This window comes from Callorhinus ursinus, unplaced genomic scaffold (assembly GCF_003265705.2).
Source record: "Callorhinus ursinus isolate GAN/ISIS: 27379988/994484 unplaced genomic scaffold, GSC_fseal_2.0 scaffold10, whole genome shotgun sequence".
NCBI lineage: Eukaryota > Metazoa > Chordata > Mammalia > Carnivora > Otariidae > Callorhinus > Callorhinus ursinus.
This window is the reverse complement of record NW_027397072.1, coordinates 1,339,370-1,359,018: the sequence shown is the minus strand read 5'-3', so window position 1 is coordinate 1,359,018 and position 19,649 is coordinate 1,339,370. Positions and strand designations below refer to the sequence as shown.

At 52.1% G+C, this 19,649-nt stretch overlaps 1 protein-coding gene across 17 annotated transcripts in view; it reads left to right on the top strand.

Annotated features, from left to right (window-relative positions):
* The window catches only part of MYT1L (myelin transcription factor 1 like), a 418,463-nt gene that overhangs the window by 250,945 nt on the left and 147,869 nt on the right, over window positions 1-19,649 (top strand). For all 17 annotated transcript variants that reach the window (XM_073896929.1, XM_073896930.1, XM_073896934.1 and 14 more), the window contains one exon: window positions 10,582-10,739. The gene's annotated coding sequence lies outside the window, so the exon portion shown is untranslated. The remainder of the gene's footprint in view (window positions 1-10,581; window positions 10,740-19,649) is intronic.

Below are 19,649 nucleotides of genomic sequence, written 5' to 3'. Positions count from 1 at the left end.
GTGGGGCAAGGGGGCAGGCGCCTGAAGTTCGGGAGAAGAGCTGATAGACAGGCTTGGAGGTAAAACTTTATGTGTTGTTTAAGTAGAGATACCAGTTAGATTATGCGGTGCGTGAGAACTGCCAAGGCTCGGGCAGGGAGTCATGCCTGAATTTCGGGGCCCAGGGAGCAGCTTGAGAATCAGGAAGAGATGACGCCAGCCACGGGAGGAAGACTCGCAGGGGCGGCCAGAGGCCCAGGTGCACCGTCGCCCCTCGGAATCTGGAGGACGCTGGTCCCCAAGAGCAGGGCAGGAAGGAGACACAATACGTTAATTTTTAGATTGTAGTCAGGATGAAAAACTTCAGAAACTATGTGAAATTGACATTTGCTTTGAGGGAAGTATTTCGAAATCAATGTAAAATATCTTCTCAGAAGAGAGTCCAAGTTTTCCAGATAGAAGGAAAGCAAGCTGGCAAGAGCATCCTCACCCTGAATGTTCGTTTTCCTTGAGAAACTTTAAAATCAGGCAATTCCAGAAGTACAGAGGGCAGCCAATCCTATCTGATCCTATCACTGCTTTATATTTGTGTTCAAAGGAAGATCAGCCTTCAGGAAATGCATTCCACTTTGATTTTTCATGGCTGAAAGAGTGCCTTACGTCGGGTCTGGACGCTTCTCTAGATGAAGAAGAGATTGCCCAAGCCAGAGCCTCAGCCGAGAAGGGGGCACGTCCTCACAGGAGGGCCTGCGCGGGCTCCGTCCCAGCCAGCTCCTCCGGACTCGCCATGCCCGAGACAGACAACAGGGCGGCCCCGCGCCTGGTCCTCACCAGATCAGGGAGCTGGAAAGGGCGGGGCTGGCCTCTGCTGGACCCTCCCTCCCACACCCTGAGGAGGCGAGCAGCCCCCTCGGCTTGCTGAACGGGCGAGACCCGGGGCCGACCGTCCACACAGCTTCTAGATGGAGTTCAGCTGAGCCCCGACACCCCCAGCAGCATCCAGGCGCCCCGGCTGAGACGACCCCGCCCCCCTTTCTTTCCGCAGTCGCTGTGTGCACAGCCGGGAAGTTCAGGGACCTGGTCGGGAGGCGAGCTGAGCTTCCCTCTAAGCGTGGCAGCTGGTGTCCACGGCCTGGAGGACCCAGAGCACCCAGCCCAGGCCACAGAGACACCTGCGGCCTCACGCCACGGGCCCACAGGCTGCTCGCTCCTCCGCCGTCTCCGCTCCCAGCCCCGCAGCAGGCACCTTGTCCCCCCCACCTCGGGCGTTGGGCTCACGTTCTGTTCTGCTAACCTGTGGCCAGGCTTGAATCCCGTGCTCACGTCCTCTGCCCTTCCTCCAGCTCCTCAAGGGCTTTCCACAGAGGGCACCACACCTGAGTACCGCCTGGTCCCTCTGCCTTGGGCTCCAACCTCCGCCGCCGTAATTCTCCTTTCGGGTCATGAGGGAGGCTTTGGCTGACGGGCAAGGAAGTATGAGAAAGAAAATATGAACAGTAATATTCTGAATATTCGCCATCCGTAGCTCACATCCCATTTTTCCACAGACAACTGGACAGTTTCTCCTCCCATCTGAAGAGAAAAGGGCAGTTTGACATTTGCCTAAAATGGCCCTCGGCCGGGAAGGCTGAACCCAGGTGGCTGGCCTCACCTGCTACCTGTGGCCATGACCTTTGACCTCAAGTGCCATCCAAATGAAGAGTCCCCACAAGAGGCCATCGGTGACTTTGAAATGAGCTCCAGCAGGACAGCGAGAGGATGGCATCCCCGGCCTGGCTCAGGGAGCCCGTGAGAGTGGGCAGACAAGGGGAGGTGTGTGCGCTTGCTGGGGCCGCGGGCAGCCTTCCACAGCAGACGCTCCCGGGCCCACAGTCTGCAGGATGGGAGCCCACATTCAAGGTCAGTCTGTAGAGGGGCTGATGCCTTCTATGGCCGTGATGGGGATTCTGCTCCAGCCTCTCTCTGGCCTCTGGGGTTTGCTGGTGACCTTTGGTGCCCTTGGGCTTGTAGATGCATCACTGGTCTCTTAGAAGCAGTTCACTAAGCATCCTCCACGCCTGTGCATAGAATCCAAATTGCTCCTTTTTCTAAGAACACCAGTAATCCTGGATTGAGGCCCGCCCTGTTATGTATGGCCGCATCTGAACTTACTGTATCTGCAATGACCCTATTTCCAGATAAGGTTACATTCTGAAGTCCCGGGGCTTAGGACTTCCACACATGAATTTTTGAGAGACACAATTCAACCCGTCAGAATTAGGTTTAGTGAAACACAACATTTACAGGAATGTTGATAATACTCCTTTGATCGTGCAGGACGCTAATCCAACAATGATCATGATCGTGGACACTGTTTCTTTTCTAAATGGTGGAGAAAATTGCCCAGTCCTGAGTCCTGTCAGGGAACCCTGGATAGGAAGGACTTTGGATGCACTAACCCCTGTGTATGTGTTGTCAGTTTTTAGCGGCAGTAATCGTTTAAGATGAAATGTCCCTGTCACTTCGGTCACACGTGGGTGGATGATCATCCTCTATTGCATTTAACCAATTTGGCCATGTCACACTTGCGGGCTGAAAAATGATATTTTTGGGTGGATAAGTAAGGACGAAGGTTGACCTTATACATCAACATACTGTACATCATTCTGACCCCAGAGAAGTTGTAACAGATTCACAAGAGGAAAAGAAAGATTGAAATCTCTCTCGTGTTCCATCATCTTATACCTGGTCAAATTTGTGACTCTTTTTATTTAAAAACCATTCAAGATTATTGCTATGGAACTCTGAATCTGACAAAGAAAACTACTATCCCATAAAATAAAGGGCATTTTAATTGATACGAGACGTTATTCAGCAGCTGGGAGCTTGCACTGTTCATCGGACCACACGGAGGCAGGTGCGCTCACCGGGCGGGACAGGTGCTCTTACCTGTTTGGAGAGGAGAAGAATCCCATTCTGTCCCTGCACAAAGCCTCTCAGGACTTGGAGGGAATGTAGATGTGTGCTGAGGGCTCCCGTGGCAAGGTGAGGCGCTGTGTGCCCAGTGTTCTGAGGTGGTTGTACTTCCCATGGAGCGATCCAGGCCAACGTGCATTGGTGAAGCCAGGGGTCTGCCGGGAGGGCTCACGTGCACTCACTCGGCCCCGGGGCTTGTGCCGCCTAGACCCGGGGCATCTCCGCATCCGAGACTCACTGTAGAGGTCCTCCCTCTGCCCAGACGTGGGGTCTCGGTCCTGATGGGGCTCTGCGTACCTGCAGTTCAGTGCGTGTTTCCCTGTACCCTCCAAGTGCCTCAGTCTCTGCAGGGTGCCAGGCAGTGAGCATCACTGTGCCTTCACTCCCCTCTGGTTTCCAGAGAACATATGTGACTGGGTTTGAGGGGCCTGTTTAAAAATTATTTGGATGACGTGCCCCCACTACTTAGAGCCTTTTGGAAACCTGCCAGTCTCAGAATAAAACTGAGAGCTCCTTCTGTGGCAGCAAGACCCCAGGACACTCTGCCCCCGGCCTGCACATGTCCCTTTACCTGAACCTCTGTGTCCTCCTGGGCCCGTGCGCTTGCTGCTTCCTTGGTCTGGAAACGTCCTCACTGCTTCTCACTCAGCCATCTGTCTCCTCCTTCCGTGGGAACCCGAGCATCCCCACATTGGAGGAGCTGGAGTCCAGGTCATCTGCGGGAGCCCCTCCCGTGCTGCCCAGGTTCCGCGGCCACTTCCATCTTCAGTGCTCACCCCTGGCTCCCATTTGTCCATCTTCCCTCGGCCTCTGTCTGTCCTGGTCCCCGCATTAGGCCAGCAGAGGCAGGGCTGCACGCGGGGCTCTCTGCGGGAGGAATCTCTGTCTGGAAGGGCTGCTGCTCTGGGGCCGCTGTGGACCCTGGACCTGCACTCCCTGGGGTCAGGCCCCCACTGTATGACCGTCACAAATCAACTCGAGTGGCTGGTGGTTCAGGAGAACTTAGGAGGAAATCCCAGAGTAAGTCCTTTCCCTTGGGGTAGGAAAGGCCCTCCTGGATGCGGCGTAAAGAGTCGAGGTTTTGCAAGACCAGACTGGGGAGGAGAGCCCCTGACATCCGGCACTTGGTTTGTAAGCAAAGCTGAAAGACACGAGACCAACTGGGGAGGAGGTTCGCTGCATGTGCCGCAGGAAGAGGGCCGATGGCCAGGGCCCAAGCGGACCACAGAATCCAGGAGCCAAGGGTAAACCGGTGAATCAGAGGAGAGAGAACGCAGTGAGTTCAGACGCAGGGACCGTGAGACACAAATGTCCCCTCGAAAGAGGTCTGATGGAAGCAGACGCTGGTGTAAGTGTTGGGAAAACATGCACGGTGACACGTTTACTGACTGTACGTGGTGAGGCCACCTCGAAGGGTAACCGGTATCTGCTAACATTCCAAATGTTGAAAATTGTAATACAAGTGCGTGCATGAAGAGACACACACAGGAATGTGTATCAGAGCATGTTTGCGCCCTGAAAACAGGAGGCATCAGGATTTACATCGAGGTGTTGGGTAGTTCTGTAAGTTATACACAGCCATGTTGTGAAATGATAACCATTTATAAAATCTCAGCTTCAGCTCACTACATGCACATGGAAATGCTTCCAACTTTAACTGAACAAAAACAGTTTGTAGAAGAATAGGTAAAATATAATAGCACTTATGCTTGGAAATGAAATGATTCTGTCCTTACACATGGGGCAGAGCTGACGGGGCTCAGGTGGACGGCGTGTGTGCTTACGTGGGCATGCGCTCCGCTGGCCATCATGGCAACAGCACAGACAAACCAGACGTAAACGTGCTTGCCTCCGACGGGACGGGGGCTCCGGTCCACAGGTGCTTGGATATGGCTGGGACACCTGAACCTTTGCACTGAAAATGGATCCGCATCTCATTTTACAGCAGCGGACGGGGTCCGGGACCCCTGGGCTCGGAGACCAAACCTGTTCTCTGGTCTGCATTCCTTGACCTTGCCTAAGTTCCCCAAGTTAATTCCTTTGTGTGAGAAATGTAGATAATGAGGTCAGCATCTGACATTGGATTAAAGTTAGTTGCTCTTTCTAACCCATGCTTTGCACCTGTCTAACCTACAAATCAGCTGCTCGGCCCAGGGCTAGCCACCACCCCTAAGCCAGTGTAGACATGTTGAAAGCAGGCCCACTCAGGTGGCATCCTCTGTCCAGAACTCAGACTTCTCCCTTGCAAAACGAAGTGCAAACAGCCTAGAGGTACCCACACCTCCTCCCTTCCTGTGTTTAAACCTCGGGCTCCTTGCGGGCCTGGCGTGTGAACTCTGAGTCAAAGGGTATGTGAACGGGAGAGTCCACTTACCAAGGCCAGCCGGGCTCCGGAAGGTTCCCTGCTGTGGCGTCACTCTACTAATTCAGGGTTCAAAGGACAAATAACGGCTCGTTAGCTTCGCATTGCCGTACAACACGCATGGTGTAATAAAAGGTGTAAGGCAGAAGAGTGTGGATCAGATGAGCTGCTCCGTAGACCTACTGTGACCCAGGTGTTAGGGCTTTTCTTGTACGTAACATCAAAACTGAGTCCCTACCCTGGCCAGGGTCTTTCTGCCCCTTATTGAAGTGTGACATCCCTCCAGTCCCAGTCCAGCGGTGACCACACGACTGGGGACTTGTTTTGGTGTAATTCATGTCTCCTGCCAAAATTCATTCCTCATCAACGGGGAATTGGATAGAACAAAGCACAAATCTCCAAAATCACCATTAGTATTTTTAAAGGGAGTCAGCCTGGTTATTAATAAGTCTCCTTTAGTCCTCAGAATTTAGTGTTTAGGAATATGTATTTAATATCTGGAGGCCATGTCAAGAATAACGGCATTGTCCTCACCGCTAATAGGTTAGGAGTGCGGCGTGATGGTGGAGAAAGTTGGAGCTAAAACCTACATATTCCAAAGTCCTGGCCCCACCTATCACAGGTATATTGACATTTGGGTTTCTTTCTTGCCCATATTTGTCCATGTGCATTGTGGTTTTTGGCTGTTAGCATATTACACCTACAATTTTGCAACCCAACATTTGTTTCCAAAGTGCATGATAAGCACTTGAAACACCGCCACGCAGTCTACCTAGCTGCCGTGTCACTTGGGGAAGAAAGGCTCCCGCTCCATCCCGTCAGCTCCCCCCAACCACCAAGGGGCAGGAGGTACGATCCCTGCACTGGAGAGGGAGCAGGGACTCAGACCCTTGGTCCTCTGAGCAGGGGACTGGCTGGAAGCTGACCAGGCCAGAACTCGACTCTGCTGGCAAAAGTCAGCGGTCTTCCCCTTCACACCAGGAAGTGGCCACACTGTAGGTCACGTCGCCTGGGCTGCCGTGGGCTATGTAGGTGGTTTTCCGTCGTCCCCTCTCCGAGCTCAGGAGGCGGTGAGTGAGCGGCCGAGAGAGGCCGGGCTGTGCCAGGGCCCCTTTCCCCCCCGCCCCCCCGTGCTGTGGGAAGGTGGGGGCAGGCCCCCTACGGGCGCTCCGGCAGAGTCCCCCGAGTCCCCAGAGCCTACAGGCAAAACGGCAACTCTCTCCCTCCGCGTCCCTGCGGAGCCCCAGGTGACCCGCCCTCTGCCCCCACTGCTCGAAGCCAAGACAGCACAGCTCTTGCTGGTCCTTCGGACTCGATTGTTAGCAAGGTTTTACTCGCACCTCCTTTAAACTGTAATTTAAGCAGATAGATGCTTTTTAATTGCCATCTGTGTAGTGAACTCCACACCGAGAAAACGAGGGTCTGCTTTAATTAGCTGTAACCCGGCTGATCTAGGTCAGAAGGCTGCGGCTGGGACTGGCCAGACACGGAGAGTCAGACGCAGGGAAGCCTGGGACGGTTGGTCCTACGTGACTTCGTGTCTTCATGTTGGGTAAATAAATAGAGCCGCGCACGTACATAGACCTGGACCTGTGTGTGTGCATGTGGACACGCAGCCGTGCATACGTCCGTGGGTTCTACGTTAGGATCTTGCTTTTCTTACGCAGCAGGCCAGCTTCTTTCCTTGATCATAAATATTTTTTCTTCGATTGTCTTTTAAATTTTGCCTCCACCTGGGTTTCCCTGGTTCCCCTGGAAGCTGCCTCACCCACCAGCAGCTGAGGAGAGCAGGCCCAGAGGAGCACGGGATCCCCGTGTGTTTCTAGAGAGGGTTGCCCATGGAGGGAGACCTGTAGGGACTCCAGAGTCAGAGTCCTTGTGAGCCTCCCCTGAGGCCCCAGCAGAGCCTGTGCTGGGCTGGAAGGGCCGGCCCAGGCGATTCCCCTCCCGCATGCAAGCTGCTTTCCCCTCACCTGCCCTACCCTGCAAGTCACCCTGTGAGGAGCATCCTGCCCAGCAAGGTCCTTTGCTTTGCTGAGCCCCACCCAAGTTACAAGCGGGAATGCCAGAGAGCTCCTCCCTCCCTCCTCCCTCCTCCCCTTCCTCCTTCACCCATTCTGGTTCAGTCAAATACGAACAGAGTGCTCCTTGTATACCGTGGTGTGTGAGAGATTAGCAACACAGTGGTGAGGCATAGTCTCTAAAACAAGGACAAAGGAGCACCGAAGTAAATATAAATGTATAACTAATAAAAGCTAATCTTGGCATATAAAATAGTATTCTTGAGATTGCAATTGAAGAACCCAAAGATAAGTTTGAAGAAATCTCCCATAAGATAGAGAAAACAGAAAAAGAGGTGAAAAAAGAGACAAAAGTGAAGATGGATGGAGGGTAAATGTAGACAAGACAAATGCAATTGGGAGAAATCCTCCCCTCCCGCACCAAAAAAAAAAACCCAGCAAAGACATAAAGAGGGAGAAATTAACAAGGAGGGAAGAAAGTTCTTGGGGTCAGCAGGCTTCGGGCTGTGTGGACGCTCTGAGCACGGACGTGTCCCTGCGAGCCTCTGGGGGGACCTGTGTTGGCCTCCGTGCCTCTGTGGTCTCCAGGGCATGACCTGCCTTGGAGGGACAAGCCCAACAGCGTGGGGCGTTTCCAGGGGAGCCTCGCTGGGGCTGAGCATCAACAGACTAGGGGCACAATCCAGGCGGGGACTGTCCCTCCTGTCCTCAGGCCTCCCGGACGGGCAGGTGGTGCCGTGTGGCCCCACGGTGAGCGCTGAACCCCTGGACCCATGCATCTCTCCTTTCTAGCCCTCCACTCAGACGCTGTGAATGCACATTTTTCTAAAAAATAAACAGAAATAAACTACGTCTGAGACCTTGATTTCCTAAAATAAATTTCCTAGAGGGAATTTTTGCCACTAACTTTGAATGTTTAAAAAAAAAAAAAAAAGCCAGGTTCTGAGACGAGGGAGGGACTCTGGTGCCACATCCGGCTGCCGGCCGTCCCCGTCCGGGGTGCAGAGGGAGCCCTGGGCCCCTGCAGTGAACTCTGTCCTGAGTGTAGGAAGCCGCCTCCTGGCCGGATCACAGGAAGATGCAGGGTTCCTGCGGACGGTCACTCCACCCCAGTACCGTTCCTGTTCGTTCTCCCATTTGTTCTTTTGAAGGGCAGTGTCCGTCGTGGCTTCATTGTGAACAAAACACAAAACCCACAGGCAAAGATGCTTCCGGCTTATGTGACGGGGCAGTAAATAGGAATCGCACGTTCAGTTTAATTGATGCTAAGAACATGAGTTGAACCATAATTAAGAGTTTGCTTATCGTTCATTAATATATAATTTAATTGTTGAATTTTTAAGTATTATGAGCTGTTTATATGTGTATTTCTTGATAATAATACTAACATTCAGCTGAATATTAGCTGTTTGCAAAATGCTTCTTTTATAACTATAATAAAATAATTTATTTTAAAAAGGCAAACATTTGCCTATGTTACAGTATTAAAACTGAACATGTTGTCAGTACATGGTTTTAATTTTTGTTTTAGTAGATTATGTTGTGCTTTTCTCAGTTATTGAGGTTTCTCTTTTTATTTATTTTTTAGTACATTTAATGATGGCCATGGGGTTTCTATTTTACCCAAACACACTGGGTTTTTTTCTTTATACCCAAAATAAATTATTTTTTCACATATTTAAGATGTGACTACATTGATCTTAACTTCTCTCTATTGTTTCTTTCACTTTTCTTTGAATTTGTGTAGGAACATCTTACCCACCTTGCTTTATACTGACTCACTGGAGTCCAGCAGAACCGAAAAGCACACCCTCAGTAAATATGGGTTGAGTTAACGGAAGGCATTCATATTAGGGAGGCAGAATCCTGTGCGTCTAGCTCTGGTGCTGTTCACAACAGCATAGTCATAAATGAGAAACGGAAACTCAGAAATACTATGCAGGTATATAAGTAAGTGTGATGACAAATGTAGTGATAGGAATGTATAAACATACTACCGTTTACAGAGCCCTTCTGGTACACTAGATCCCTTCTGTATATTATCTAATTTAGAGACTGAAAAATTCTAGAAAACAGCGAACTCAGGTCATGAGGTGATAACTGGAGATGATTTAGCAACCCAAGTCAGCCTGGTTTCAGATCTTTTAACCATTAAATGTTTGGCTGGTTGGTTGAGTCTCTTGTAAAACCTAATCCAGTCCCTTAGAATTCCCCACACATGTCAGTGGGAGTGTGGGTCTTCCTTGTTTCTAGTTTTCCTTCATTCCTTCCCTCCCTCCCTCCTTCCTTCCTTCCTTCCTCCCCCATTGCTTTTTTCTTTTCTTTTGTCATTTCAATCAACAAACCCATACTGAGCAGCCACTGGGTGAAGGCAGCTAAGATACAGAAGCAGGTGGAACTGATCCTGCTCCCGAATGACATGCATTCTGGGGGCTTGCGCCGTAAGACCGATGGTGAACTCAGTAAAGTTTCAGGGAAATTATTAAACCCCAAGGAGGAGGTGGGGAGAAGTTCTCTTGTTCTAAGTGGCAAAGTTGAAAAAGACAACTTCTTTCTCTTTCTGGGAATTGATGATTTTCAATCTTCTGTGGTCTGTATCGTGTTCTTGGCAAGACACACGTGTTCAAACACTTACTCACTGCCTGTGTGGGTGAAGTCATTCCTTGGGAAGATGACGTCTACCCAGAAAGGATTTGCAGCTCAGTCCCCACAGGTCAACAGAGCAGACAGGGCCGGCTGGTTCCCAGATGACAGGAAGGCATTGTGGAGTTCTGAGGAAGATGGCCCCAATGACCCCCTTGGTTTCTTATTTAACTCAACTATCCAGTTGTCTGCTGTTCAAACAAAGCAAGTTGATATAACAGTTTCTTGCTAGACGTGCTGTGTGGCTGTCTGTTGAGCTGGTTACCTGAATTGTTCGTGTTACCTTGTTATCTTGCAAGGGCGCTGGAGGGATTCTGGACCAGAGAACAGGAGTTCTAGAACCTTCTCAGGTCCAGCAGACGGTCTCAGACTACAGAGCCCGCGCCACAGACGGGGCCGGTCCCTGACTGCACCACCTGAGCAAGTCCCCGGGGAGACCCTTTGTCAGAGCCAAAGCAGAGGCCCCAGGTCCTTAGAACGCTTCCCAGGGGAGCCCTTGTCCGTGGATGGGACAGACGCTGCTTGGTTCCCGGTGGCCGCCCAAGGGTCCCCGTCCACTGCTACAACCTCTCATGTGTTGGTGAAATCATAGGCACTTTACGCTGTGTTTGTGTTTTGCAGATGGAGAAATGGAGGCACAGGGATATTAAGTGACTTCGCCTCAGTCCCAAGCTGGGGAGAGAACCAGGAAGAGAACATAGAGGGACCCTGACTCCGGGCCGTGTCCTGCCCACGGAGCCACGCTGCCTCCCTTCCTAGGAGAGAAGACGTCCCACAAGGTACAGTGTGGCCCCTTCACCCTGGTGGCACGTGGTCCACACGGGGCGGGACAGCCCCGTCCACACGTTTGCACTGCTGACTGGGGTTACGTGTGGCCTAGACCGCCACTGTGAGTAAAGCCTCCTCCTCCCAGGACAGGAGCTGTCAGCCCTCCTCGACCCCCCGCTTTCCCTCGCCCACCATCTTCCCTGCGTGCAGCCTCAGAGTGCGTCTGTTTGCTCCTCCCGCTGCCCCATCCGCCTGCCCTCTCCTGCCCTCTGTCTCTCCCCCTCCGAGGGGCAGAGCCACCCCATCCTGGGCTTGACGAAAGAGACACACTCTCTTTACCCCCAGAAGGTCTTACCTCGTGTCCTTCCGGGGCCTCCCCTCCCTCGCTGCCCATCCACTGGAGTCTGTGGAAAGCGGACTGCTGTCCCAGCTCCCCCAAACTCCTCTCTCAGATCCCACACTGACCTCATGAGCACCAGCTCCAGATGTGTTGGGGCGGACGGGGTGTCAAGCACCAGGCAGGCCCACGTCCCAGCATCCGTGGATGGAACTTCCGTGGATGGACGGAGAAAGGCGGTGTTGCCCACGTTTGACCCCCCGAGGGGGGTCGAGATCGGGACCAATGAACTGCACTCAGAGCTTCCCCCCAAACCCTGTGGTCACAACTATGCGCGCCTTCCTCCCCCACACACCCCTTCTAGAACTTTCTCTCTTGCTTTCTGTCACATGCTGTTGTTTTTTTTTTTTATTATGTTATGTTAGTCACCATCCATTACATCATTAGTTTTGATGTAGTGTTCCATGATTCATTGTTTGCGTATAACACCCAGTGCTCCGTGCAGAGCGTGCACTTTAACTCTTTAATACGTTAGGTCCCCTTCCCATCGCTTGGATAGTCCCATCATCTTCTGTCGCTGTGTGGTATCCCACACCTGCCCTCTGAGAGCCCTGTCTCATCGGATGGCAGAGTTCTCCCTTGAGGAGGAACCCTGAACTGCACATGGGTGTCGGACAGTGACAGCCTAGTGAGGGCAAAATGACAGTCTCCACACAGCTGGGGCCACGATTCAGCGGGGGCCGGCATGCCCCCACGTGGGCAGGGCCATTCTCCTGGGCTGTTACGAGCTCGCACGCCCACCTGGGCCCCAGTGGGGACACTGTCTGTATCCTTTCTAGGAAACTGAGACTCGAGGGGCCAAGAGACACAACAAATGGAAAAAGCTACACTTCATGCTTAAGATTCCAAGCCCAAACCCTTCTCCCTAAAATTCATGAACATCTCCCATTGAGCAATTTCTGAAACATTTTAATTTCTGAACATTTCCTGTGGAATTGTGTGCTTCATCTCCCCCTGAACGTGGACACGCCTCCCACATAGACATAAGCTTCTTTAATTCTTCTTTATTCTTTTAGCTTTGTTCTCTCCTTAAAAAAACAAGTAAAATGAAATCTTTTTTAGAAAACTTGGATTTTAAAAGTACAAACTTCCAGTTATGCAATAAATAAGTCACAGGGATGAGAAGTAACAGCATAGGGAATATTGTCGGGAGGACAGTAACTTCATGTGGGGACAGACGGTGACTGCTCACCATGCGAGCCTTTCATAACATGTGGGAATGTCAGGTCACTGTGTTCTGCACCCGAAACGGTTTTGTATGTCGAGTGTACTTCAACTTAAAAAGAAAAACTGTCTTAGAAAGTTATAAACTAGAAAACCACTAGGATAATTTGAAATACTTATACAATGGACCCTTCTATTAATATTTCTCTAGGTCAAAACATATTTGAATCTTTGAGTTTTATTTTTTGTACCACTTTATCAAAATTTATGTTGGGGGAATGCTGAATATAAGTCAAATACAGTCTCAGAGTGAACATAGATCTGCTTATGAATATAGGACATTAATTACTACTTATTAAAAGCTGTTCTTTGGTCACATGTGTGGGGATTTATATCTATCTAAAGGATGGGTGTGGTCTCTCATTGCGCAGCCGCCTCAGGGGGGTGTGGGGCTGAGCAGGTGTTTACTAGAGAAGGGGGCTGCGCTTGTCGGCTGGCTCACACACGGCACGAGAATGTGGAGCAGAGCCCCGCGTGAGGCTGCACACTCCAGCCTGGAGGAGGACGTGAGGACCCGGCTGCACCCCAACAGGGTCCAGGAGGGCCGGGGCCACTGGCATCAGGGTGGTGAGCCACCCGGAAACCACAGCCACACGCTAGAGCCCACCAGCTCTTTCCAAGTGACCAGTTGGGCCACCTACATTTTTTTACATATATGGGGGAAATACCACTAGCAAAGGGAAAAACGGGTGAAAGAAAATACCCCCACCAAATAAGGTGGGCACCGAGATTAATACGTTAAATGTACAAGGAGCTACTGCAAATCCATGGGAACATTTTAAAACTAGGCAAAGGGTGAGCATCAGGATTTCCCAGGAGAGAGAAAGCAAGAGGCCCACACGTGGGAAGGCGCTGAACCTCATCTGCCGTCAGGGAAAGAGAACGTGAGCAATGATGGTACATTATGTCACTCGGCAAAAATGAGGCTCCTGTGGTCCATTGTCGATCAGCACTTAGAAAAATAGGGATAATCACACATCACTAAAAAGTGCATGGATTTGTACATCTTCCAGAAAAACTGAAAATACCTTCTTAGAAAATTATATTATGGAAATACGCACCAAGATGTATGTGATATTTATTGCACTTCTTTTTAGAGCGGAATAAAACAATTAAATGAAATAAAACACCCTAAATACACATTAGTCAGGGAACTTACAGGGATGGCTGGATAAATTTTTGGACACACACGACACACCCATCCGAAAAATGAGTTGAACCCCCCAGCCTTGCCTGGAGGGATAGACACCTATGACTTTTCCTAAGTGAAAGTAGCAACATACAGAAGCTTGTGCAGCACGGAGCCCGCGTTTGTAAACGGTCGACATACAAAGGGGCCTGCTCTGTGTGTTCGTGGTGCTTGAGCAGCAGAGGGAGCGCGGCTCTGGGCGCGGCCTCGGCTCTGTGTTGCTCGGCCCCGCGCCGCCCAGCTGATGCGTCTCTGTATTTCTGCTTCTGACTGATTTCCGATCCAGTAAAGTAGGAGAAACGCAGGAAAAAGAGGCAGACACCGTTGCTCACCGACCGTGAGGGAGGGGGTCAACAGGGAAGCCTCCTGGGCTCTCAAGCTGGCGAGGCCACGAAGGAACTGGGATGATGGCGTCGCAGCGGATGGTGGGACGGAGGGGGTCCAGCATCTACGGGATCACCCCCGTGACTCAGCCCAAATAGCCAGGGTTTGAACTCGAGCCGCATGCAGGTGGTGGAAAGACGTGGCCGTGTAAACCAGAACGTGAGGAATGATTTGACAGAGGAATGGAGAAAAGACAAAAGTCAAAATGTGACTTTCAGGTTTCCAACTGAAGGGATGATCACTTCATTTGTTCAGTAAATCACAGCAGGGACCAACACTGGGACAAGGTCCCTCCTCTCCAGAGCTTGCCAAACAATGAGGAAGACCTTGTACCGTCAGGCGGACCCACCAGCATGCTCCGCTGACCGGACGACGCCTGGCCCTTCATGCGAACTCTTCAGTTTTCCCAGAACGCTGGCAAACCTATTTTCTCCTTCAATCTCCAGCATCCCCAGGACCCACGTGGGTGCTATGACCCACACACTTATAATTTAGGGGCTGGGGATGCACCGGGTTAGCTCGCGTCCAAGGTTGTGCAGCTGCAGAGACAAAGGAAGACTCCGGTGCCGGGGGGGAGGGGGAGGGGGGGTCAGCGCAGGGGCCCAAGCCTGCCCACGGCTCTGCACTGCCTTCCCAACTCCACACGGTAGCGTTTGCATTTTGGCACTTGGTGTTACAAGTTCTTATCTGTGTGTCTGTCTTCTCAGTGATTTGCCAATTAAGGGTCTTTTATTTACAAGAAACGGCCCACACGTAGAGGAACCAGGGACTAAAGATCTTGGTCTCAGAAACCACTGGCCAGTCTGTAAGTAATCTGTGAGTCTGTAAGCAGCTGCTGTGCAGGAGTGAGGGGCGCTACCCAGGTGTCGCCAGGAGGGTGCCGCCGGCTCCTGCAGCAGGGGGGCTCGCCTTGTCCACGCCCCGCAGCAGAGACGGGACAGGACCGGAGGGGCTGCACGCAGCCCGGCGGGAAACGGACGGTGCAGGCGTCCCACGGGCTGAGAGTGACGGTTTTATTTCAGATCATTCTTGTCTGGAAAAGCACCACCTGCAAGTCACTAAAATGACCCTCCGCCTATCTTTTTTGAAAATGCATTCCCTACTTGACATTTGTGAACCCCCCCTTCCTTTGTAGGAATCTTCCCTTCTAGAAAGTGTTTCGCTATTTTTTTTACTCGTTTTCTTTGTGTAGAACTTCTTTCCGTATTTCCAAGAAAGTTTGCCTAGCATGCGCCTGACTTTTCAGGGAACTGTGATATCTCTGTTCAGCACAACGTGGCCAGTGGTTATCAAGCAACCGTTCTGGGTCAGTGCTGTGCGCGGGGCGCAGGAACACCAGGACCGATGTTGCTCGTTTGCGCCCCAGACCACCCGCACTGGCCTTACGGGCCGGGTCTCCCCTGCCTGCCGTCCTGGAGCCCTGGGAGCCCCAGAGAGCCAGCCTGGCGTGATGAGCCATTTCCCGGCTTCTCGTTCTCCTGCGTGTCCAGGAAATTAGAGGAGTCTCAAGCCCTGTTGAAAATGGTTAGCTGGATTGAGGGAGATCAAGAGTCCCAGGTGCACGCACACGCGCACACACACACATTTTAGGTTTTGTAAATATGACTGGGCTCGTGGCCCTGGGAGTCATTATGGAGTCTCTACTCCGGAGCTGTGCACGGTTGCACTGGTTCCAATACTCGGGCCACGGAAGTGTTGGTGTTAGGGAAGGTGATGGCAAACACAGAGAGCACAACACCCACCCTGCGTCACAAATGATGTGCGTGCCCAGAACTTGGATATCGTGAGCATCTCTGCTCTCTACGCCTTTGGGGAACAGAGGAAAGAAGCCTTTCTCAAACACCAGGCGCCGTGCATGGTTCGCCCGTGGAATCACGTTATTGGATCCTCTAGGCTGCCCAGGGAGATATGGAGGAACTTCACAGAAGACAGAACTGTGATCCACAGACGTGACTCTGCCCACCCTCTCACAGTTAGTAAACATGGAGCCAGCCGTCACACCGCCAGCCCCCTACCTCTGAGACGCATGTCCACGGAGACGAGGAGGGGCACAGAAGGCCCCGATGTGGCCAGCCCTCCCCTCTGGGCAGTCGGCAGACTTCGGGGACCATGCCGTCTACGGCAGGAGAGGCACACCCACAGACGTTCAGAAGGCCCTCGTGCCGTGTGTGTGCCCTCCCAACCCCCCCCCGCCCGGGTCAGGCCCCGCCGTGGGCCAGCACCGGGGGGACCAGGTGGTGCCCGTGTCTGGAGGCGAGGACAGAAGCTGAAACAAACATGCTAAGACAGGCTGTGATTCCTCTGAAGGCCACCGCAAAGTCTCTGCATACTTGTTTGCAGTAACTTGCAGGGAAAACAAGGGGAAATTAAAGAAAAAATGAGAAGGATGGATGGAAAATTGAGTTATTAAACATGGAGCAAAAGTTCCTGAGCCGGAGACACAGCTGCTGGAGAAGTCAGAGAAGACACAGCCACAGGACCCTGATCCACTGCCATGGAAGCCTCTGCCCATGGCCCAGTCTTGAGAGCCAGGATGGGAAGGGTGCTCTATGGACTTCCATGAGATCCTCCCACGTCCATGACTCTCCCAGTCCATGGGACTTAGATGCTCTGCCTTGCTTTCCTCAGACTCGGGTATCCCCGAGGACAGAGAGTGCTGGACAGGAGCGGGAGAGTTGGACGGCACATGCACGGGGCACACAGCCCGCCCAGCCCACCACAGCGGAGCTACTGCCGCAGATAGAAACAGCACATGCCCAATGGTGGGCCGTGCCATAGCAGGGGACGGGCTGGAAGAGGAGATCAGGTCGTGGCTGCTGCCACATGGCAACACTGCCTCGCTAGCCGGCTGTGCAGTGTTTCCAGATCCTCCTATTTTTCCAGAAAAATCAGAAATCCAGATTTGGATATAAAGTTTCCAGATTTGGGGGTATTAGCTCGATGTGTTGAACACTGAGAGCAGCAGAACAGTTCTGGGACCGGATACTGACTCTCACTCAGGCCATGAGACTTGTGCCCTCCGCCCTAAAATCTGACCCTTGGCACTTTCCTTCCAGAACTTGCTGGCAGGACAAAGTGATGCAGCAATAATCAGAAACACACTCTTAATTCTGCAAATCCGATCTTCAATGCAAATGCCGATTTCTATTCTTAGTTTTTCATTTGGGGCCAAAAGAGCAATAGTTATTTTACCAAAAAATAGTTTAGTATTTGAAGGTCGCCTGATTTGGCATTTCAACTAAAGGTCTGGAAACAGGCACCCTCCCTGCTCGGCTGTTCCTCACGCGAAAGGAAAGACCACACTGGGGCTGTAAACACAATAGTGAAATAGGGAATAAGCTTCGGCTATGGGTGGTTAGCTCGGAGGGTGAGCTCACAGAGCTGGGCAGCGGCCCCCACTCTCCCTGGGGCACCCCGCGCCGGCAGCCCACGAGCTAAGACGCACTCCGCCCAGCAGGCTCCCTCTGCCTGCCCTGCCGCTCGGCCCCCAGAACCACTGCTCAGGGCTGTCGGGCCTCACCACTGTGGTGACAGAGAATATAAACTGGGAAACAGATTTTTATGGATATAAAATTGCCAGGTCACCCAAATATGAGTGAAATCAAACAGGAGTTATTTTGTTAAAAGCCACTGCCTTTATCTTCCTGGAGTCACCTTGAAGCCTTTCAAATTTGGGTTTGTTTCAAATGCTCCACTAGGCCCTGAGCCCCCACATGGTTATGAGGAAGCATCCTGGGGCCAAGGACACCTGGGGCTCCTGAGAAACCGACCCCCCACCCTCGGAGGTTGTAAAAGTCTTCCCAGAGCTTTCCGCTTCCTGCCGACAAGAAGTCCCGTGAGCGCATGCAACCTCACAAGGCAGTGGCCCCAGCCCCCGTGTGCAGTCCAGTGAGCACGCACACAGTCCTCCCGTGGCTGTGGCACTGCGCCCGATGCCCCACACACTTACAGAAAAGCAGAAGCGTCTCCTGCCTGCATGGGGGGCAGATATCTCTCTGCTCAGCTCTTTATTTGTATTGCAGAAGTTTTAAAACTGTAATCAAATTATTAATAAATAGTAGTTAAACAACGGAGCTGATCAAACGAATCATTAGCTCCCTGTAATTCCTTCCTTCATTAATTCACTCCTTTTACCGAAACGTATACATGCCTGCTGTAAAAGCCTGCGAACCTTTCTGCCACGTGTCCACGTGCCTCAAGGGTAAGACCTGCTCTTTCTCGCCTGTCTTCTTCATCTACTTTCGGAGGGCTGGGGGTGGGCTGAACTTCATCAGCCTGTTCTCTGGCCTCTGTCAGGCCGAGCCCTGTCCCCCCAACACACGGGCAGGTCTTGGGCTCAAGAGATGAGGTTCATCCATGATCCTCAGGGGTCGGCACAGGGCCCTCTTGTGCAGGTGCCCAAATTCACAGCATCCCCTGCACCTTGCTCTCAGAATTCCCATGCCAAGATGACACATTTCCCCTCAAAGGATCCTATTCTAGGACATTGTTATTGCCGACCGCCATTGCAATGATTGCTAGTTTCTTAGGATCGTGTTTAGGATTTGTTGCATTACTTTTATTTTTTATTATTTTTAAAGACTTACTTATTTCAGAGAGAGGAGCGAGAGAAAGCGAGAGTGGGGGAGGGGCAGAGGGAGAGGGAGAGACGATCTCAAGCAGACTCCCGGCCGAGCACGGTCACGACCCCGAGGTCAGGACCTGAGCCAAAATCAAGAGTCAGACGCTCCACCGACTGCGCCACGCAGGCACCCCTGTTGCGTGATTTTTCAAGTGGGAAGTCCCAAACCAGGTGCAGAAGTGGATTGAGGGTTTGGCCTATGCTGCTTAGGAGGATTTCCTTCCAGGGTTCCCTGATACTGTGTGTGGGTGACAGCTTTGAGCCCCGAGAGCAAGTGTCCATCCCACATTTCCAGGGCTGCTCTGATTTCAGCTGTCCTATCTAGATGTGCCAGAAAAGCCCCTAGATGTGCCAGAGGGTCCAGAAATTTGGCTTTGAAGCCTTGCCTCCGGCACTGCTCTTGCCCTTCTAGGAGACAGCACAAGTGTTATTTGTCAGGCCACAAATCTATACTTTTTCTTTGAAAACGTGGCCCCACCCCCAAAGCACTCAAGCCGTGTCCACCTCCGTGGCCAGGGCATGCCCAGCATGTGGTCGTGAGGAGGAGTCTCCCAGGGTTGTCTCCAGACCAGAGCCAAACACGGGCCGTCATCGACTCACCCACTTGCCCCCCGGGTTCCACGTTTTCCCGCCCCACAGCTGAGTGTTGGCCCCAAGTGCTGCCACTCAGAGCCTCCATCCGGGGAACAACCGGCAGGGAGGCCAGCGCTGGGGACAGGGGTCCAGGGACAGTCTGACACTTTACGATCAAAACCTGACATTGCGCATGAACTGTCTACCATTTTAGGCCTGATACCAGGCAATCCACAGACAAAGCCGAGCTGTTCTTCCTGCTCCGTTCCCGGGATGGTCAGGTTTTATGGAGCCATGTTTTTTAATGACTTTCTGAATTTTTTTTATGCCACCTACTTAAGCTTATTGACAAGTTCACAGCATAATTAGCCCCCAGATCTTCTCCTTCAAATGAACTTCAGTTATATGCTCGTTTCTGTAATATCCCGCGTTCCCTCCATGGGTGACAAGTGTGTGGCGCGGGCCCCGCGGAGGTGGGCTCCCTGCTGGGTCACCGGGCCACACTCTTGTGCCGTGGGCCCGGGCCGCGGCTG